A 23,357-nucleotide genomic window follows, 5' to 3' on the forward strand; every position below is an offset into this window, starting at 1 on the left:
GACTGAATATGCAAATATGTTTTATCCATACAATGAAATACTACTCAGGCAAAAAAAGAATGAATTACTGAAACATGTTACAACATGGATGAATCTCGAAACAATTATGCTGAGTGAAAGACATAAAATTTAAAAGAATACAGGCTGCATGATTCCATTTATCGAATACCCAAGAAAATTCAAACTAGTTCATAGTCAGAAGCAGATCAGTAGCTGCTTGTAGACAAAAGTTAAGGGTGGAAAGGAGAGTGGGAGGGAATAAAATGGAGCATGATGAAAGTTTGGGGTGTGATATGCTAACTTGATTGTGACAGTGGGTTTTATAGTACATACTTACACCTTCCATATCACAACTAATCAAACTGTTCACTTTAAATATTTTCAGTTTACTGTATGTCTGTTAATCCTCAATAAAACTGTCAAAACAAATGTTTGATATCTGACTGTGATTTCCTCCAGAACTCAGGAAAAGAACTTGCCAAGTCTAAATGGATGATTAGGGATAAAGAATATCATTTTTTGAATGGATTCGAAGTATTTTGCTTGTTCACTGTATCGGTTACATAATTTGAAACCTGAAAAATCTACATAAGACTCGGCAGAAAAGCTAACAAAAATTGTGGTTTGCACATACTCTTTTGGCTTTTACTTCTGATACATCCACCAAGAACTCTGAGCCACTTGGATGACATGGTCAGACACTGATATGATGGGAAGGAATCATGTCAAATTAAAGCATAATTGCAAATTGCACAGCTATAATTAAAACAAATATTTCTATGATATGATGTGGCAGTTTGGTCACAAATCTGAAGTAGTTATGCAGAATTTTGTAAATGGAGTGGAAAAAGGGCTGAGATATCTAATACAGAGAAGAAAGTGGGGTAATTTGGCAAGAACCTCTTGGGTGGTAATTTAAGTCCACCTCCTTCCCAAATAACTGTGCAAATTGATATCATGAGTGATAATTTAGATGAAAAGAGGTTTTAATTTACTGTTCTGATGAAAGCTGGACAAAACTTACTAATGGCCATTGAGACTGATTAACATTGAAAGGATACGATATTCCACAGTAGCCAGTCGCTCAGTTGTGTCCCACTCTTTGTGACCCCATGGACTTCAGCATTCCAAGTCTCCATGTCCTTCACCATCTCCTAGAGCTTGTTCAAACTCTTGTCCATCGAGTCACTGATGCTATTCAACCATCTCGTCCTCCTTTGTCCCCTTCTCCTCCTGCCTTCAATTTTTCCCAGCATCAGGGTCTTTTCTAATAAGTTAGTTCTTCACATCAGGTGGCCAAAGTATTGTAGCTTCAGCTTCAGTATCAGTCCTTCCAATGAATATTCAGGACTGTTTTCCTTCATGAATGACTGGTTTGATCTCCTTGCTGTCCAAGGGACTCTCATGAGTCTTCTCCAACACCACAATTCAAAAGCATCAGTTCTTCGACACTAAGCCTTCTTATGGTCCAACTCTCACATCTGTACAAGGCTACTGGAAAAACCTTAGCTTTGACTAGATGGACCTTTGTTGGCAAAGTAACATCTCTGCTTTTTATTATGCTGTCTAGGTTTGTTATAGCTTTTCTTCCAAGGAACAAGCGTCTTTTAATTTCATGGCTGTAGTCACCATTTGCAGTGATTTTAGAGCCCAAGAAAATAAAGTCTTTCACTGTTTCCATTGTTTCCCCATCTATTTGCCATGAAGTGATGGGACTGGATGCCATGATATTAGTTTTTTGAATGTTGAGTTTTAAGCCAACTTTCTCACTCTCCTCCTTCACCTTCACCAAGAGGCTCTTTAGTTCCTCTTCGTTTTCTGCCATAAGGGTGGTGTCATCTGCATATCTGAGGTTATTTGGTATTTCTCCTGGCAATCTTGATTCTAGCTTGTGCTTCATCCAGCCCACCATTTCACATGATGTACTCAGCCTAGAAATTGATTGAACAGGGTGACAATATGCAGTCTTGACATACTCCTTTCCCAATTTGGAACCAGTCTGTTGTTCGATATCTGGATTTAACTGTTGCTTTTTGACCTGCACCCAGGTTTCTCAGGAGGCAGGTAAGGTGGTCTGGTATTCCTATCTCCTTAAGATTTTTCCAGTTTGTTGTGATCCACACAGTCAAATGCTTTAGAGTAGTCAATGAAGCAGGAGTGGAATTTTTTTGGAATTCTCTTGGTATTTCTATGATCCAGCAGATGGCAATTGATCTCTGGTTCCTCTGCCTTTTCTAAATCCAGCTTGAACATGTGGAAGTTCTCAGTTAACATGCTTTTGAAGCCTCACTTGCAGAATTTTGAGCATTAACTTTGCTAGTGTTTGAGAAGAGTGCAATTGTGCAGCAGTTTGAACATTCTTTGGCATTGCCCTCCTTTGGGATTGGAATGAAAACTGACCTTTTTCAGTCCTGTGGCCACAGACTGGCTATGGCCCTGTTTATTTTCACATTGAACTAGAACAAACTCTATACCATTACTTGTTTGCTTGGCAAGAAGCTAGCATTACACTCTTGAGGTTCCCCATTCTGAAATGATTAGTAACTCAAGATCCATATATAATCCAAAAGGAAGTTTCATGATTTTTCTTTCCAGCAGGAAAAAGTTTTCATCTTCCCCCAGTCCGTCACTGCTATTAGTGTCCTTGATTCTGGATGCCCCCAGACTAGCTAATCGGACATTCCCAGCATGTCCATTGTTGGGGCTTCATGATGTAACAAAGTCTCCTTCCTGGATTCCATGTCCAAAGAGGAAGATGTTATAAGTTGTAGTGTTCCCTCTGGATTTTCTGGCCATGGCCCTAACAGCTGCGCCTCTCGAGTCTGTCCTGGCAGGAACACTCTTTTTCTTCAGTCCTCGTTTCTTATAGGCCCTGGCCTTGGAGTGGATTCAGGTATTTACCTGGTGAAATCAGCAGATATTGAGAGCTTCCCAGTCCCAGGATGTAGGAAGTGGGCCAGTTTTACACCAGAGACTTAGATAATCTGTTTTAAATTTCCTGAAATCTTTTGGTTCATTCTTTTTTAGCATGTCACCAACTTTTTAAAAAAAGCCACAAAGTTGAATAGCCTACCAGGAAAAGCCTATATTATAAAAATCTCAAGTCCTGTTACCCTTCCTGGAAGTGAGACCACAGAATACTTTCCCTGATTCTGCCTCCTTATCTCCCTTTTGTCCAACATGCCCTTTCTTGCCTTAGCATTAAAAATATATAATTCTTAAAGTGCTTGATTTGACAGTCAATTAAAGAATATAGTATAAAAGTTAAAATGTTGATTGAAAGACACATGCCTACATCTAAGTGATAGAATAATGGGACTATACATTATACCTCTGCAATAAAAATATGAGATGTGTGGTCATTGTAGCAGCAGAAATTCTGACCCATCCTTCTGTGAGCTGACTTGTAAACTTTTAGCTTAGGGTCAGTGCAAGCAGGTCAAAAAGTATCCTGCCTATGCTTCATTGAAGTTTAAGGATTTCCATAAATAGTGCATTTCTGTCACAACTGAAAAAATTCAGTGAAATGAATATATGTCTTTTAAATATTGGCTTTTACTCCTGAGAAGTAAATGTACCTTCTCTACACAGCTGAAAATTCACAATTTGCCTTTTGTCTGTAGGCTTTGGTATCTCTATTGACATAACACATCTTATTCTAATGGAATCATGGGAGTATCACCTATGACAGCCTGGTTACTTGCTCAGGTTAAATGGCCTTCCTTGCCAGTGGCCCATCCTATAGGTCTTCAGGAGCAGAAGCCATCATGATGCTTCAAAGGTATGCTTGAAAATTAGTGATAGTATGATTTTTGGAACATATGTCATATGTAAAGGATTTGACTAATTCTTGCAGGGTCTTTTTTTGTTGTTGTTGATAAAGTCATGTTTGATAATTAACAACATGTTAAGAGTGTAGCCTATTTATTAAAAACAAAGTTCTATTGTATAGCACAGATAACTATATTCAATATCCTGTGATAAACCATAATGGAAAAGCGTATTAAAAAAGGATGTATTATATATACATATATGTATAACTGAATCACCTTGCTGTACAGCAGAAATTAACATAACATTGCAAAGCAACTGTTTTAATTAAAATATTGATAAAGGCCGGGGCCGGAGCCGGGGTCCGAGCCAGGGCAGCTCTGCCCCGAACACGGCCAGGCTCTCAACTGGTTCTGCTGTTCCTAGCGACGGCTCGTGTGCGCCGCCTGCACGGGGCTGGGCGGCCACTGCCGGGGGCACCGCATCCGCCGGGCCGAGAAGCGCGCAGAAGAGCTGCGGAACAAGATTGTGGACCAGTGTGAGAGGCTGCAGTTAATTTAAAAAAAAAAAAAAAATTGATAAAAAAGAGTGTAGTCTATTTCTAAAGATCAACAAAATTAGAGTTGTATAGGTCAATGTCAAGTTCCTTCTCCCTCCAAAACCAAAATCACATCAAGAACTTACATCTAAAGGTATAATTAATTAAATGCAGGGGGATGGCTGCACAAGAGATGGAAGACTGACAAAGCCAAATGAATGTGAGACAGTCCAGAAATTAGCCATGAAGGAGGCCTGAACCATCTAAAAATGGAGAATTGGGTATTGTTTGAACCCAAGTTTTTCCCACCCTCCCTACCAACAGTAAGCTGGAACCACACTAGACCATGGAGGAGAAGTAGGGAAGAAGATAAATACCCTGATTTCTCTTTATCTCCCATCTCGCAGAGGCCATCCATTGGTGGAACCCTCTGGGTTTCAGTGTCAGAACAGCTTGTGAAATACACCCTGCAGAGATTAGATTCCCTGGGGTAGGCGCAAAGGAAAAATGAGGAGAAATGGATCTGAGAGCAAACTGGTCCAGGATCAGCACAAGAGAATAAGAGGATAAGCCACTTACTGACATATGTCTGTTAACATAGAGTAATAGAATGTGCGTGCCTACGTGCTAAGTTGCTTCAGTAATGTCCGACTCTTTGCGACTCCATGGACTATAGCCCTTCAGGCTCCTCTGTCCATGGGATTCTCCAGGCAAGAATACTGGAGTAGGTGGACATGCCCTCCTCCAGGGGATTTTCCTGACCCAGGGATGGAACCTGCCTCTTCTGTGACTCCTCCATTGCAGGTGGATTCTTTACTGCTGAGCCACGGGGGAAGCCTATGTTAATAATAGAATACATATTAACAAAGTTAATTTAAAACAATTACTGAGGAAAAGGAAATAAGTAATAAAATGGCTTGGATGGTAAAAAAAAAAAAAAGTAAAAAAATGCCATGTATTTTGAATTCAAAGATGGGTAGAATGGGTTTGGATATATGTAATTTGTGACATCTTTTCCTTATGGAATTACAAGGGGAGGGAAAAGAGAAGGTTGATTAGACATGAAGAGCCTGAGTAAGACTTCTCTAGACCAGAAGGCTGCAAACATTTTCTGTAAAGGGTGGGATAGTAAATATTTTTGTCTTGAGGGGCCATAGAGTCTTGATGTTAACTACTCAACCCTGACACCATAGTGAGAATTCAGCAATAGACGTGGTGTAAATAAGTGAGCATGATTGTGTTCCAACAAAACTTTATTTCAGAAGTAGTGGAGGGCTGGAACTGGCTCATAGATTGCAGTTTCCAAATCTTGCTCTAGAAAAATTTCTATCAAAACATTGTTTCTTTTAACTTTCACTGTTTAGAGACAGACAATTCTTATTTACAGGCTCACACAGTAAGCTTGGGTTTCATATCTCCGTGGTTTGAATTCCAGCTTTGGCATTTGGCTCAGTTGGTAAAGAATCCACATGTAATGCAGGAGACCCCAATTCAATTCCTAGGTTGGGAAGATCCACTGGAGAAGGAATAGGCTACTCACTCTGGTATTCTGGCCTGGAGAATTCCATGGACTACAGTCCATGGGGTCCCAAAGAGTTGGACACGACTGAGTGACTTTCACTTTTTGCCATTTGGCAACTGTGGGAATTTTGGCAAATTATTTAATCTCACTGATAAATGAGGGTCAGGATGACACAGATGGGGTTGTGTGGAAATTATGAGATTATATCTGTAAAGTACTTGAGATGATGCAGGGCACTTAGAAAGAACTATTACATAGTGATACTGATATTTGTTGATCTTATTACTTCTAGTTGTCACTATTTAATAGATATTTCGTTCCAATGGAATGGATTTATGTGATCTAATACACATATTTAAACATTTTCACCACCAAAAAATAGGGTAATACCTGACGTTTATCCTAGCACTTACTACTAATAAAGCTGTTGTGAATCTTTATTTCAGTACTTATTATCTACAAAGTACAGCCAAATTGGGCTTCTCTGGTGGCACTACTGGTAAAGAACCCACTTGCAAATGCAGGAGATGTAAGAGAGTGATGCAGGTTTGAACCTTGGGTCAGGAAGATCTCCTGGAGGAAGACATGGCAACCCACTGCAGTATTCTTGCCTGGAGAATCCCATGGGCAAAGGAGCCTGGCGGGCTGCAGTCCACGGGGAGTGACTGCAGACTGCAGAGAGTCAGGCATGACTGAAGCGCTATAGCATGCATCACACACAGCTGAATTACAATCCAGAACACTGAAAAGAGAGTTCCAGAAAAACATCTACTTTTGCTTTATTGACAATGCCAAAGCCTTTGACTGTGTGGATCACCACAAACTGTAGAAAATTCTTAAAGAGATGGAAATATCAGACCATCTTACCTGCCTCCTGAAAAATCTGTTTGCAGGTAAGGAAGCAACAGTTAGAACTGGACATGGAGCAACAGACTGGTTCCAAATAGGGAAAGGAGTACGTCAAGGCTGTAGATTGCCACCCTGCTTATTTAACTTCTATGCAGAGCACATCATGCGAAATAGTGGGCTGGATGAAGCACAGCTGGAATCAAGATTGCCGGGAGAAATATCAATAACCTCAGATATTTTTTCTTAAAAATTAAGAAAATGTTAGATATATAACTAATTCATAAGATACATGTAGATACTAGTCAATTTTTCCACTTACTACCATAAAAATATTCATAAATCTATTATAAAAAGTTAAAATTTACCCAAACTTTTGCAAAAAAAATCCTTGCATACCATACATGGCAACATCCATTACAGTTGACAATATATGTTATATATTAATACATATAGCGATCATATTGCTGCTTCTTGTTATCAGTGTGTGAACTGTTATATCTGTAAATAAGTATGCATTTCTTTTTCACATTATCTTTTCATTTTTGATGTCTGGTGTTAATAATATGTATAACAGCTTCGGCATTTTGTATCATGTAAGACAACATTGATGTAGGTACTGACAGATAATTCATCTTGTAAACAGATGATACAAACTTGCAGTATCAATAAATATAGTACAGTAAATATCATGCACTTTTTCCTCCTTATGATTTTCTTAACAGTTTTTTCTTTTCTCTAGCTTACTTTATTGTAAGAATGTAGTATAAAATACATGTAACATACAAAATATGTGTTAATCAACTGTTTAGATAAGTTAATCGACTTTTACATCAGGTTTCCAGTCAGCATTAGGCTATTAGTAGCTAAAATTAGGGAGATTCTAAAGTTATACGTGGATTTTTGACTGTGTGGGGAATTGACACCCTTAATCCCTGCATTACTCAAGGTCAATTTGCTAATTTGCAAGCAATTGGTACATATATTAAGTGTGGCAGGTGCTCAAAACAAATAATAAGTCAGCTCACAAATGGCAAAAAATGCCTGTGTATTAACCATGCTAAACAGTTAAATTGACCCCAGTTGTATTTTTACCTCCCTGGTGATCTCTGGCATGATCATCTTCAGCTGAAAAACTGGGTCAAAGAAATGTACATGTAGCCAAGTATTCAATTCAGTACATTGTTTAGAGCTCTGAAAGAGATTAAAAACAGGAGAAACAAAGGTTATTGAAAAATTAAAAATATCTAGTTCAACAACCCTACTTCAGAGGTACAACTGAGACCTAGCAAATGTCACAAAACCAGGTGGTGAGAAAGCCAGGACTGGGACTAATGCTCTAACAACCAGATTCCCTAATTCATTTTCAGTTTACTTTTCAGGCCGATATTGAGTCTCTCTGGACTCACCCAATGTTCGATTTTAATTTTCCAGATACGTTGATTTTATTTTTTCATATTTCAAATACAGATTTCATCAAAGTCGATCTAGCCAAACTGGTTGGTCCACTCTCATTCCTTAATAGCTTATAGCTACAAAAAGACAACAGTCTCTATAAAACAGGCCTGTGTACTCCACAGATGCTGGGGCCTAATGCATGACAATGGACATGGAGCTCACAGCAGAATCATCAACCAGCTGACCTTTAACGAGGTGTTTATACCCCATAATAAACACATCAGCACATTCTTAAGTGAAACTATACATAATTAAATCCAGAACATATAAAAGTTTTATATATGCTCAATCAATGGTCCTACACAAACAGCATTTTTTCTTTTCTGTTTGAATAAATTCAGCCAGGACCACAGAGATTTGCTCAACCTCTTTCCTGGAAGGAAAGGTGTTGAAGTAAACTCAGTTGTGCATTTCCGAATAAAACTAGAACAATATAATGATTACCCACCACATTCATTTGAGGACACAAAATAACAGCTTTTATGGACTTCTTATAATTTTTTAAAAGTTTGTTTCTAGTGCCAATAAAATAGAGCACCAGCTGGTACTTAGGCTTATCGAAAGAATTCATTGTGAAATAAAACCTTTAATACAGTAGCATATGGTCAAAGCAAGGTATACAGTAAATGGTATTACTTTGTTGCCTTTTATGATTTATTATGATTTACTCTTTTGAAATTCTCACTCTTTTGAAGCCAGCTGTATCTAGATTCTACAAGTAAGTCTCTTGCATATAAAGCAAAAAAATAACTTGTCCCAATTACGACAAAAAATTAAGTCAAGTCAATATTAGGTCTAAGGATCCCTAAACCTCTTTTGATTGGAGAAGGAAATGGCAACGCACTCCAGTATTCTTGCCTGGAGGATCTCAGGGACAGGGGAGCCTGGTGGGCTGCCGTCCATAGGGTCGCACAGAGTCGAACACGACTGAAGTGACTTAGCATCAACAGCAGCAAACCTCTTTTGATAGACTGAGCACAGTCTACTGAAAAACTGTAAAAACAAAGGAAAAAAAAAATAAACAAAAACTCTCAGAGAACTTAAAACCAGGAGCAACCCTTTGAGCCATCCAATCTATCACTCATTTAAGGAAGCGTTTCTCTCTAAAATGTTGCTTACAACAAGTGTAACTGTTAGGTTTTAAGTGAAATCTCATTTGCATTTCTAGGCAAGACTCCTTGGTCCTTATTCTCTGTCTCTCTGGAGCTTACTTTAACTAGGAGCCGTATTTCAACATATTAAATAAAGAATCATCTAATGCAAACTGTGCTGCTATAATTCCCACTGAAACTCCATTAGGCAAAGGAAAGCTGTCAAGTATAAAATCTGCTGATCCTTAGGGATGAATTGGAGGACATTTTTCCTTTAATGGCTTCATGCTTTGCCAAGCCATAATTCACTTATATTTCTGTCAACAGCTTCATCAGGGTGTGTGTTTGACTTTCCTGAAAATGACATGATGGCAACTTTCTTTACTATGCAAAGTTATCACCTTGAAATCTCCATGTGGGAAAATGAAAGCTTTTAGTCAACTCTGCTGTGAAGGAAGACATTATAGAAGTTGGCTCTTGTGTCACAATAAACATTTTAGAAACCTTAAACTAGGCAGCACAAACTGAGTGATTTTAACCACCAGAAATTGTAACAATTTTTCTGAAGTGCTTTTCTTGGATTGCATTATAGCATTAAGAATTGAATTTAAAAATAAAATTCTAGCAGATTTACAGAGTTAATAAAATAATGAAATTATTGATAGGAAGAGATTAAAAGGGACACGATCTGTTCATTTACTTTTAACCTTTTAGAATAATGCAGGAAATATTGTAGTAATATTTTACATGTTGTCTCCCTATAAAATTAAAAGAAATATATGCTCTTTCCTCCTTCTTCCCCAGGGAGTGGATGTATGCATTAACATTGTAATGGGACTTCGATATTTATGTAAAAAAAAAATTACAGAATGAACATATATATTTACATGTATGCATCTGATTCTGCAACTCTATAGACTGTAGCCTTCCAGGCTCCTCTGTCCATGAGATTCTTCAGGCAAAACTCCTGGAGTGGGTTGCCATGCCCTCCTCCAGGGGATCTTCCTGACTCAAGGATTGAACCCATGTATCTTATGTCTCCTTCATTGGCATGTGGGTTCTTTACCAGTAGTGCCACCTGGGAAGTCCATTTACACATATATATGTGTAAATGTATATATTTATACTTATATGTATGTATATATGCATATAATCCATATCCCTGGGAGTGGATTTAAGTAAATTAGCATTGTAATGGAACTTCGATATTTACATATAAAAAGCTTACAGAATGAACCTTACAGAAGGAACATATATATTTACATGTATACATATATATATTTGGGCTTCCCAGGTGGTTCAGTATTATAGAATTGACCTGCCATTGCAGGAGATGCAGGAGATGGGGGGTCAATCCTTGTGTCAGGAAGATACCCTGGAGGAGGAAATGGCAAGCTGGTCCAGTATTCTTGTCTGGAAAATCTCATGGAGAGAGGAGCCTGGCAGGCTGCAGTTCATGGAGCAGCAAAGAGTCAGGTATGACTGAGCACTCATGCATGATATATACTCTATATACGTGTATATATATATATGTATATAATCCACACATGTATATACACAGAAACACATATATGTTTGTGTGTTTATCTGGAAGGATAAGCCTGCTACCAGAGCTGCTGTTGCTGAGTCATAGTAAGAAGAGTCTAAGTCTTATGCCAACATTTAGTTGTCTATATCAGGACCAGGTGAGAAAAAAACACTGCTCATTTGGAAATCTGTGCCATGATTCTCTTATCCAGAGATGAACACCTAGGAGTGAAATAAAAAACACTGTTTTCCCTGCGTCTTATGTTTCCTGCTTGCCAGTTTCAGACTCTTCACACTTTTCCTCTTCTGCAAAGTTATTCCCAGAAAGGGATCAATGTTTGCAATAGAGAACTCTGGGTGGTTGAAGCACTACTTGGACTAAAAGAAAACAGAGAGCCATTGGGGAGCAGACTTGGAGGAGAGAATGCTTGCTTGTCAATAATTTACAGGAATAGCAATGACCCTGTGGAGACACAATGTGCTTCCCAGGTGGCCCTAGTGGTAAAGAAGCTCCCTGTCAGTGTAGAAGACCCAAGAGATTCAGGTTCGATCGCGGAGTCTGGAAGATCCCCTGGAGTAGGAAATGGCAACCCGATCCAGTATTCTTACTTGGAGAATCCCACGGGCAGAGAAGCCTGGTGGGCTACAGTGCATGGGGCCTCATAGAATTTGACACAGCAGAGCATGCGTGCAAACTGTGGAGACTCAGTGGAGGAGAGACACCTATGACATCAGAAACTGCTACTACCAACTTGCACGACAACCAAGGGAGTAGGAGGAAACCCTGATGGGACACTCTTCTATAGAAAGTGGCCTCCGTGGTCTTCACTAACCTACGAGGTTATCAATTTTCACAGGTGGAAAGGGGTGTCCCATTTTCATGTCACGTGGAGTTCCGAAGCCACAGAGCCTGAATCAGTATTCAGATCTATGTATCTTACTGAGAAAGAAGTGAAGGACTCTGAAAGTGACGGGGCACGTAGCCTAGGGAAGATGTGGTATCAGCAGGAAGCTAGCTCCTGCCTGATCCCACAGGGAGCTCTGGAGTAAAATGACAGAGTTGATTCAGCTCTGAAGCAAGGGTGGTCTCTTCCATTCTAGTCTCATTGGCTGTTGACTGCTTGATGGTGCAGGAGAGAGCAGAGAGGAAGGAGGTCAATCTGTCCTGATAGGTTGCTTTCACCTGCAGAGAAAAATTCTCTAGAGAAGGGTGCATTTATGAACTCTTAGCAGTCAACATGGAGAAGGCAATGGCACCCCACTCCAGTACTCTTGCCTGGAAAATCCCATGGGCAGAGGAGCCTGGTAGGCTGCAGTCCGTGGGGTTGCAAAGAGTTGGACACGACTAAATGACTTCACTTTCACTTTTCACTTTCATGCATTGGAGAAGGAAATGGCAACCCACTCCAGTGTTCTTGCCTGGAGAACCCCAGGGATGGGGGAGGCTGGTGGGCTGCCTTCTATGGGGTCTCACAGAGTCGGACATGACTGAAGCAACTTCGAAGCAGCAGCGCCAGCCAACATACAATAAGAGACTGGGGCAGGATTCTAAAAGCATATACTGCAGTTCTCTATTTGTGCATTCTGATATTGCTGGTGGAGTGAAATGTCATTGTGAGTTCTTTTCCATTTTAATTTTTTTCTACAAAATAATGAAGTGATGTCCTGTGGATCAGAAAATTGTATAACCATCTTATCTCACACTTCCAAAAGGCCATGGTAATTCTTACTTTAATGCAAGAACTATATCTGCTTCTTTTGAGTTTTTTCTCCCAATTTTCATTTTTATCCCAATTGTTTTTTTTTTTCCCCTGTTATGAAATACCCTTCAGGCCATAGAGGAGACATTTAAACTTTCTCCACCACGTTCCTCTCATGCTGAGGCCCGTTAGCCTTATATCAGAATAATTGTTTTTTTCTCATTATCACTGAGTTTTAGTGCTGTCCTGTGTCATTATTTGTTTTAGGAAGTGAAGAACAGAAGATTTTCTAAACAAACATAAAGCATGTGGATACTTACTGATTTGTCTGTGGGTGAATTAAGGAAATCTGACATTATCCCGCTTGAGATCTAGCATTATTCAAGTATTTGGTGCAGAGGGCTCTAAATAAAGACTGAAATGAAATTCAAGATCATAGTTTCTTCAGAATTTATGGACAAACAAGCAGTATATTTCTTCTTCTTATAGATTGTAAGTCTAGGCTAATGAAAAATCAATGACTGGAACTCACTGTTATTTGCCCAACAAATGTTTACCTTCTATTTCACTTTTCACTTTCACGCATTGGAGGAGGAAATGGCAACCCAATCCAGTGTTCTTGCCTGGAGAATCCCAGGGATGGAGGAGCCTGTTGGGGTGCTGTCTATGGGGTCGCACAGGGTCGGACACGACTGAAGCGACTTAGCAGCAGCAGCAGCTTCTTTGCTAAAGGTGCTCTGAATTTGTTTGAGGTAACAACCTAGCAGGCCCTAGGTCCTAGGTCTCAGTTTGTGTAAGCCTAAAATGCTAGACATTTTCCCAATTTTTCATTTTCCTTTGTAGTTGGCAGTGACTATATCACTCCCTTATGAGATTAAGCCCCAAGCGTAATTCTCTTGGGGGAAAGGCAGGGGCAGTTTTGAAAAAATATATACTGTGACTCCTCCCTCTTTGTTCCTGAGTTACAAGTGCTATATCTGAAAATATAGAAGCCACTTGTGATCACTTCTCAGTAGGGAAAGGCCTACTGAGTCATAGGGACACTGTTCTGTATAGCTTGGCTAAATAAATAAACACTAAAAAATTTGTGATTTGAGAAAAAAATATAAAGTCCCAATTATTTAAGTCCACTGTGTGTGAAAGTTATTCTTTTTAATTAATTTTCATTGGCGTATAGTTGCTTTACAATGTTGTCTTAGTTACTACTGTACAGCGAAGTGAATCAGCTACACATATACATACATCCCCTCTTTTTTGGATTTCCTTCCCCTTTGGGTCACCACAGAGCACTGAATGGCATCTGTGCTATCCAGTAGGTTCTCATTAGTTATCTACTATATTTTTCTATTACATACACCTGAACACATTCTTAACAGATATTTAAAAATTTGAGGGCTCTGCACTTTGTCACTTTTTGGTGGACCATGGTGTAAAATGCACAAAGGAAGGATTAGTTAGTTTATACAGATACTCTATCATTTCAACAAATCTTTATTCATTGCATATCCTCATCACAGTTGACATTTTTTTCTTGCTTCTTTATTCGGTATTTTTATTATCTGTCTACAAAACTAGAATGTAAGTCCCTCAGAACATGGGCTTCATGGGTCTCATTCACTGTTTCGCCTCCATTCCCAGAGGAGTGCCTACCATGGAAGAAGCATTAGCCAATGATATCTTGTTGGCTTAACAAATGCATTCCCAGCCTTTACTGAAGCAGAAGCTAAGACTCAGAGTGTAAGGCAGAAATATTTGGCCATGGACTTGCAGAGTCAGAAATTCCATTTCCATGGAGTAGATAAAATGGAGCCTGAGGGGGAAAGTAGGGTGAGGGTAGGAAGAGGAATGTGGAAATGAACAACTAGGACTGGAGAAAAAGTTATGTAATTAGTGGAACTGGCTAACTGAGAAGGGGAAGAAGTTTCCATTTCCCAAGCAAATGGGAGGGCTTCCCTGGTGGGTCAGTGGTAAAGAACCTGCCTGCCAATGCAGGAGAAGCAGGTTCAGTCCCTGGGTCGAGAAGATTCCCTGGAGAATGAAATGGCAACCCGCTCCTGTATTTTTGCCTGGGAAACCCCACAGACAGAGGAGACTGGAGGGCCAGAGTCCATGGGGTCACAAATAGTCAAACATGACTGAGCAACTAGACAGCAACAAGCAATAGGGATGGACTTCCAGATGAGCCGTCGTCAGTTCCAGTCACCTCATCTATCTTTGAAAAGCTTGCTCTTGATCAGACAGTGTGATCATAAAACTTTAAGACATAAAGGGGCTGTGTGTAAAGACTTAGCTAAACAGTTTATTCCTTCTCTATGAAAATTTGACCCTCAGCTAACTTCCTAGTTTTTTCCTCTGAAAATTTCATAAAGATGAAAAGTCAACTATGTTACTAGACAGCATTACTTATGGTATTGTGTTGGTCAAAATGTTTGGTTGGTGTTTTCTTTAATATGTTATTATCTCTGGCTGATCCAATATAAACACATTTTATTGGTAAATTTCATTTGGGATTGAAGAAATTATAAATAAAATAACTGATGGTAATGCCATTATTTAGGGCTTTTCTGACTGTGATTGCTCTTGATGCTGAATATCCCTTGCAGGAATCTTGGAAAATATGTCTGTGGAATTTGTGCAAGAGATAAAAGTCTCTCCAACTTGCCCAACATGAGTATCACCCCCTTGCACTTGGATAAAGCAACAATGTTTACAACTGGAGTTGACATTTAAAGTTTATGGCCTTGGCTTCAGTTGAGGATCTCTGAAAGAAGTCCATTTTCTGTAGTGTTGTTTTCCATATCATGTAATGCTAATTTATTTGGTAAATCTCTCTCTAACCACTCCATATGCATAGCGCAGTTCTAGATGAAAAATGCCTGCAATAGATAATTCCTGTTTCCAACATCTTACAATTAATAGGGGGGAATAGATATGAAACAGATTAAGTAACCACAAAATTAAACCAATATAAAAACTACTGCACAGACAGTAGATTATACAGGTGATCAGCAGAAGGGTACACAAGTGAAATCTCTAAGATTATACAGAAAATATAACCGTGGATTTGGGTCTCCTTTCCTGTTAGTAGCAATAGATTGTACGTACATATGCTCACCTAACTTTTAATCTTATTGACACAGTTTTCAGCTTGTGGCTCTCATTTTCCAAATACTGCAAATAACTTTTTAATTTGGTTGAGTAACAATAATAATATTAGATTTTTAAAGTATATTGTAAAGTGTTTTTTCCTAGTTCTTATTCACTGAAAAGCACTGCTATTGTTTTTGGTGTATACATGTACTCCTATTATTATTTATTAGATATTGATTTTTTACTCAAAAATATTTGTTTAAAAAGGTAAGTTTATTATCTATCATTGAGGAAAAAAAACTATAGTTAATAAGCTAGAATATAGTTGTTAAAATATAAAAGAAAAACAAGTTTTAAAAAATAACTGTGATATATAAGTAATACTGAGTCTGACAAATTTTACCAATATTTTTCACTTTAAAATTGTTCAGTGAGGGTTCTTTATGCTAGGCTTATAATGAAGGTATATTCAGGTTGATTAGTTTGAGATGAAGATAAGATTTTACAGCAAAAAAATACATGTTAGTTTTGGTGGAATCACAACCCAATGGTACAGATAATTGGAAAGAATTGAAATATTTAACTGTCTTCTCTCTTAAAATCTAATGTTGGGAATGCTCTTCCGAAGACAATGCTATGAAAGACTTTTCAAAACAAATTTTGTTGATGAAGTCATCTGAAGTAACTCTCACCTGTTAATTTTGTGAACAGGTCAAGTTTTGGAAAATAAAGAACGTAAAGGCAAATTTTCCCTTATTCATGAATTACTGTCATCTGGTTTGGAAATCTGTCTGAGCCACCATGGAAGCCAGGTCATTTATAACATTTCTTAAATGCCTCTGCATAATGTTCATAATACATTTAGTGAATTATTCAGATGAGTTCATTAATAAGCCATTTAGACACCAAAGATCCAAGCTGGCTCAATAAAGTGTTGTACTCCATAGCTCAGTTCCTCAATTATTCCATTTACTTTTCTTGCATATGGAATGCTAATGAAAGCCTCTCTTGTGAGAGTAACTGTAAGTTGTTCAAATGGGAAAATATATCTGCACTGCATGTACGTGAGCAAAGCAACTTGTAACTGACAATTTTCTCCAGAAAGACTTAATGTTCTTCTTACAATTCAGACAGATGAATGAAAATGCCTCTTCATAAAAGCCAATGAGCCTCAGTATGAACTGCTTTATACTGACTGTCCTTCTCTTCATAAAGCTGAGAAGCAAGCTGGGGATTTAGTGCCCCGTTCTTAACATGACTGATGATTTTAGCAGATTGATTCAGTCTGGTCTTTGAAGACAGTTCAAGTTTGAACCCTGGCTCTATTACTCGAGTTCTATCTTAGAAGCAGGCCAAACTTGAGCAAGTTAACATTTCAGTGCCTAAGTTATCTTATGTGAAAATAGTGGTAATAAAAGTATCTAGCCAAAAGAGTTGTGTGAGGAATAAGTATATTGGTAAACATTAAGTTCTTGGAATAGTATTTGGCATATAATAAGTGTTAAGTGTTTGCAGTTGTTTTATTTTTTCTTAAAATGTTATGTGCGATGGACTAAATTGTGTCACCACCAAATTCATATTTGAAACAGTAATTTCCACTGTGACTGTATTTAGAGATAGGGTCTTTAGGAAAGGTAAGGTTCAATGAGATTATAAAAGCAGGGTCCTAATCTAACTGGGTTGGTGTCTTTATAAGAAGAGGAAGAGATGTCAGATCGCTTTCCCTCTCTTAATCCTTGCAGGAACAGAGATAAGCCTATGGGAGGACACACAGTGAGGAGACTGTCTGCAAGGCAAGAAGAGAGCTTTCAACAGAAACCAAATTTGCCAACATTTGATATGGATTTTAACACTCCAGAACTTTGAGAAAACGAATTTCTGTTGCATAAGCCACCCAGTCTGTGTTATCTTGTTATGGTAGTCCTGGAAGACTAATACACTATACCTACTTTGAAAGTCAATGCTTCCTTGTGCATACAACAGTAATAAAATAAAGTAAATATAATATTTACTTTCAGAAATGACAATTTCAATATATTAAAAAAAAAAAAAGCACGTGTTGCTTTCTCTCTAGCAGGTTGGCACCAGTCCTGAGCCCTTTCAGGGCTCTGCTGCTATCAGGACTGCTATGTGGGACTCAGTCCTGTCCTCTAGTGGACTGGCACTGGCCTTGATTCTCCCTGGGCTGTTCAGACAGCCATGAATGAAACCAGCCTTGCCATCTAGCAGGCCGGCAGTCACTGCACAAGGCATGGTCTCATAGGTAACTGGGCTGGAGGCCAGATTAGCTTAGTAGGGCAGCCAAAGCAGTCAGCCTCACTACAACAAAAGTGTGCAATCAGCCTACAGAGGAGGCACCTGTAGAGCAGATAACTCTTGCAAATAGAGAGAAGGGTGTTGCCGAACCCCTTAGAACCTCTCCTATATAAGGCCACTTCTCCAAGATCAGGAAACACATATGGCCTACTTAACACATATAAATAAACACAGAGAACTGGGTAAAATGAGGAGATGGAGGAATATGTTCAAAATTGAAGAATAGGTGGCTTAGATAGTAAAGCGTCTGCCTATAATGCAGGAGACTCAAGTTTGAGCCCTGGGTTGGGAAGATCCTCTGGAGAAGGAAATGGCAACCCACTCCAGCACTCTTGCCTGGAAATTCCCATGGACGGAGGAGCCCGGTAGGCTACAGTCCATGGGGTGGCAAAAGTCGGACACGACTGAGCGACTTCACTTTCACGTTCTTTCACTTTCAGAAAAAACTAAACAAAGAACTAAACAAAATGGAGATAGCCAATCTACCCAATAAAGAGTTCATGGTAAGGATCACAAAGATGTTTACTGAACTCAGAGGAAGAGTGAATAAAAACAGTAAGCAGTTTAAGAAATAGTTATAAAATATAAAGAAGCGTTAAATAAAGCTTAATAATATAATAACTGACACAAAAACACACTAGAAGGAATCAACAGATTAGATGATACAGAGGAACAGACCAACCATCTGGAAGATGGAGTAGTAAAAATCTGAACAGAAAAAAAAAATTAAAAGTGAATATACTTTAAAAGACTTCTTGGGACAATATCAAGTGTGCTAACATTCATGCTGCAAGGGTCTCAGAAGACGAAGAGAGAGAAAAGGGTGGATAACTTATTTGAAGAAATAATAGGGGCTTCCCTGATGGTCCAGTGGTTAAGAATCCACCTGCCAATGCAGAGGACACGAATTTGATTCCTGGTCCTGCAGTATCCCACATGCTGCGGAGCAACTAATCCTGTGTGCTGCCAAGCACTGACTCTGCGCACCTAGAGACTGTGCTTCACGACAGGAGAAGACACACACTGAGAAGCCCACGCACTGCAACAAGAGAAAGCTTGGTGCAGCCAAAAATTATAAGTAAATAAATAAAAACTTTAAAAAAGAGAAGTAATAACTGAAAAAATTCCCTAACTTGGGGAAGAACACAGACATTAGGTCCAGAAAGCACAGAGAGTCCCAAACGAGATAAAACCCAAAAGAGGTCTACATTCAGACACGTTATAATTAAAACACTAAAAATTAAAGATTAAGAGAAAAACTTAAAAGCAGTCAGAGAAAAGGAGCTAGTTATATACAAGGAAACTCCCAGTGGGTTATAAGTTGACTTTTCAGCAGAAATTTTGTAAGCCAGAAGGGAGGGACATGATGTATTCAAAAAGATGAAAGGAAAAACTTGTACTAAAATCTCATCACTTCCTAACTATACTATTATATATTTGTATAGACAATGCTTTCAAGTAAGATTATATCCATTGTATCTGTGTAGTGGAAATCTTATATAATAGTGTACTACTGTGATTATAATACGAAAGCATCTATACACGGATATTTTATATCACAGAAATTGGCAAACTTTACAATTCAGGATTTGCTTTATTGTTTTATTTATTGCTTTGTCTTCAGAAGTGATAGAGAAAAGTTAATAAAGTAAATTAAATTGAAAATTGTGTTATTTCTGTTACCTGTTAAATTATGAATGGCATACATGTATAAAATTGAGAAAACATCCTTCCATTATTCAAAACTATTGCCTGATTTAGGAAAGATGTCACTCACATTTTTGATGGATGAGTGAAAATCCATTATTCATATTCATTGTTTATTTTTATCTTACTTCTACAAAAACAAAAAGAGATAACTGACATCTATGTCAAAACTGCACTTGATCATCAGTTACAAACATAAATTGGCTGTAGATATGAGTTTGACAAAAATCAATTAAAAAATCTATGACTGTCCATTATTTATAAAGAATTTACAATAAAAAATAATGCATACTTTACTATCATTTGTAAATTGTGAGCTACACATTTTTTATATCAGCAACATTTATAAATATATATACAGACAAATATATATATATATATATATAAAATATATATATGCAGACAAATATGCACATGTACACATCTCCTTTGCTGGAAAGATGATTGTTAAACATTTACCCACACACCATCAGTAAGCATACCTAACCAGTTTGGATAACTCATGTATATATATCAGTTATATATACTATGAACAAATACTATATTATTGTTCAGTCACTCAGTAATCTCTGACTCTTTGCAACCCTAAGAAATGCAGCATGCCAGGCTTTCTTGTATTTACCTATCTCCTGGAGTTTGCTGAAACTCATGTCCATGAGTCAGTGATGCCATCCAATCATCTCATCCTCTGTCACCCCCTTCTCCTCTTGCCCTTAATTGTTCCCAGCATCAGGATCTTTTCCAATGAGTCGACTCTCTGCATCAGGTGGTCAGAGTATTGGAGCTTCAGCTTCAGTATCAGTCCTTCCAAAGAATATTCAGGGTTTATTTCCTTCAGGACTGACTGGTTTGATCTCCTTGCTGTCCAAGGGACTCTCAAGAGTCTTCTCCAACACCACAGTTTGAAAGCATCAATTCTTTGGTGCTCAGCCTTCTTTAATATCTCTGTTTTTAATACACTGTCCAGGTTTTGCTTGGTTGTTCAGTCGCTCAGTCGTGTCTGACTCTTTGCGACCCCATGAACTGCAGCACACCAGGCTTCCCTGTCCTGGAGTTTGCTCTAACTCATGTCCATTATGTACATGATGTCATCCAATCATCTCATCCTCTGTTGACCCCTTCTCCTCTGACTATACAGACCTTTGTTGGCAAAGTGATATCTCTGCTTTTTAATACGCTGTCTGGGTTTGTCATAGCTTTTCTTACAAGGAGCAAGCAACTTTTAATTTTATGGCTACATTCACTGTCCACAGTGATTTTGGAGCCCAAGAAAATAAACTCTGTCACTTTCCACTTTTCCCATCTATTTTCTGTGAAATGATGGGACCAGATGCCATGATCTTATTTTTGAATGTTGAGTTTTAAGCTAGCCTTTTTCACTCTCCTCTTTCGCCTTCACCAAGAGGCTCTTTAGTTCCTCTTCATTTTCTGTCGTTAAAGTGGTATCATCTGCATATCTGAGGTTGTTTATATTTCTCCTGGCAATCTTGATTCAAGTTTGTGTTTCATCCAGCCCAGAATTTCACATGATGTACTCTACATAGAAGTTAAATAAACAGGGTGATAGTATTCAGCCTTGATGTACTCCTTTTCCAATTTTGAACCAGTTTGGTGTTGCATGTCTGGTTCTAACTGTTGCTTCTTGACCTGCATACAGATTTCTTAGGAGGCAGGTAAGGTGGTCTGGTATTCCCATCTCTCTAAGAATTTTCCACAGTTTGTTGTGATCCATATAGTCAAAGGTTTTAGTGTAGTCAATGAAGCAGAAGTAGATGTTTTTCTGGAATTCCCTTGCTTTTTCTATGATCCAGAGGATCCTCTTGCTTTTTGTAAATCCAGCTTGAACATCTGGCAGTTCTTGGTTCTAGTACTGTTGAAGCCTAGCTTGAAGGATTTTGAGCACAGTCTTGCTAGCATGTGAAGTGTGTGCAGTTGTATGGTAATTTGAACATTCTTTGGTATTGCCCTTCTTGGAATTGGAATGGAAACTGACCTTTTCCAGTCCTGTGGCCACTGCTGGGTTTTCGAAATCTGCTGGCACATTGAGTGCAGCATTTTAATAGCATCATCTTTTAGGATTTGAAATAGCTCAGCTGGAATTTCATCACCTCCTGTTTTGTTTACAGTGATGCTTCTAAGGACCACTGGACTTCGCACTATTATTATGCTATTATATTCACTATTAATATACAATCATTAATAGTTAATGTGTTTTAGAAAAATAAAATGTTTACCAATTTTAGGCTTTAGATTCTTGCTTCAAAGTTGCACTGACAAGGCCACTCCTTTTCCATGAAGAGAAAGCAGCAGAGTTTATTCTTGGTGTTCCTGAGTAATATTTCTTTCAACTGTTTGCTGAAGTCCTTCAAATCTTGTTTCTCCATGGTCTTCTCTTGATTCTGATCTCATCTGAATGGATCTCAGTACTTCTTTTACTTCATTTGGCCCCAAAACAATGACCACAAGTCCATTTCCTTTCACTTTCCTCCACACCTCAGACAACCATAGAATCAGTACTTCTTGAAGCAGCTGTCAATGACTTAGAATTTCTTAATGATGTGTCATCGATTTTATTCTGGAAATTATGCAATTGCAAGTAAACAGATTTATTCATAAATCATCGGACCATGACTCATGGAAGAAAGTCCCCATAACTTTTTTCAAGTGAGGATGTAAGCCTTCTAGAAAGACATTAATAATTATGTTTCACTGATTGCATATTTTAGCAAGTTTTTAGTTTTGCCAGGATGCATAAGGAAGTTGGATGCAAGCAGAAATCTGTGACTATTATGAAGTAGGGTTAGTAGTGAATTATTTTAAATAGGATTTGTGGAGAATTACCACAGCAATGAGATGGATTACAAAATTAATGGTAGTTGTACAGCCATAGATTGTTGAATTATTAATTATATATAAAAAATACTCCGTTGGCATTTTGCTATAAAAAGGATTATTCAATTTAAGCTCAGACTTAATAAAATGCTGCACTTGTTAAAAATCAATTGTATACATTACAAGTCTTTTAGTGATTTATAATACTATTTCATGTAATACTAAAAATGTCTTATTGAATAAACTGATTAACTTTTAGCTTAGAAAGTGTGAAGTATGGGTTTTCAGGGTTGTAGAGACGGTGAAGAAATGTTCTTACAAGGGCAGCAGAGCTCACAAGTTAGTAAAGAAACAAGCCCAAAGCATATGAAAGATATCTACTGATAAACGCCAAATTTGTACTGAAGATAATAGCACTCCTGCTTCCTGTGTGTATGCTCAGTTGTGTCTGACTCTTTGCGACCCCACGGACGGTATCCCACAAGGCTTCTCTGTCCATGGACTTTTCCAGGCAAGAATACTGGAGTGGGTATCCATTCCCTTCTCCAGGGGATCTTCCTGACCCAGGGATCAAATCTGGCAGGTGTATTCTTTACCACTAGTGCCACCTGGGAAGCCCAGATAATAGCACGACTGGTCAATAACTGTTGATGCATACATGGTGTTTAAATTATACTGGGTGATGTTTTTAATGTCTTACATATAAATTCAAATTTAGATTTCAAAACAAGTCTAGAGTTAGGGGGGCTATTATTAAATATTTTTAAATATGAAGAAACATAGTCACACATAATATAAATTACTTACTGTATCAGGTAGTTGGCAAAGCTAGGACTTGAACCTGGGTGGTCTGACAACAAAATCTGTGCTCCTAATTCTCATTCTATACCATCCAGCCCAGGAGTCTGATCATTGCTATAAAAAAGCAAGGGGAGCACTGGTCTTGACTGAACAGCTGG

General features: G+C 38.3%; 1 long non-coding RNA gene across 2 annotated transcripts in view; it reads left to right on the top strand.

Annotated features, from left to right (window-relative positions):
- LOC138988304 (uncharacterized) overlaps positions 1-17,382 on the top strand; it is a 41,050-nt gene extending 23,668 nt beyond the window's left edge. Inside the window, exons 2-3 of one of the 2 annotated variants that reach the window (XR_011464618.1) lie at positions 3,624-3,781; positions 17,286-17,382. This is a non-coding gene — a long non-coding RNA (uncharacterized lncRNA). Of the gene's footprint in view, positions 1-3,623; positions 3,782-6,277; positions 7,258-17,285 lie in introns of those variants that run through there. The other variant, XR_011464617.1, reaches the window with a different exon arrangement.
- The last annotated feature ends 5,975 nt before the right edge of the window (positions 17,383-23,357 follow it).

The sequence above is a fragment of the Bos mutus genome, chromosome 6, assembly GCF_027580195.1.
Source record: "Bos mutus isolate GX-2022 chromosome 6, NWIPB_WYAK_1.1, whole genome shotgun sequence".
Taxonomy (NCBI): Eukaryota; Metazoa; Chordata; class Mammalia; order Artiodactyla; family Bovidae; genus Bos; species Bos mutus.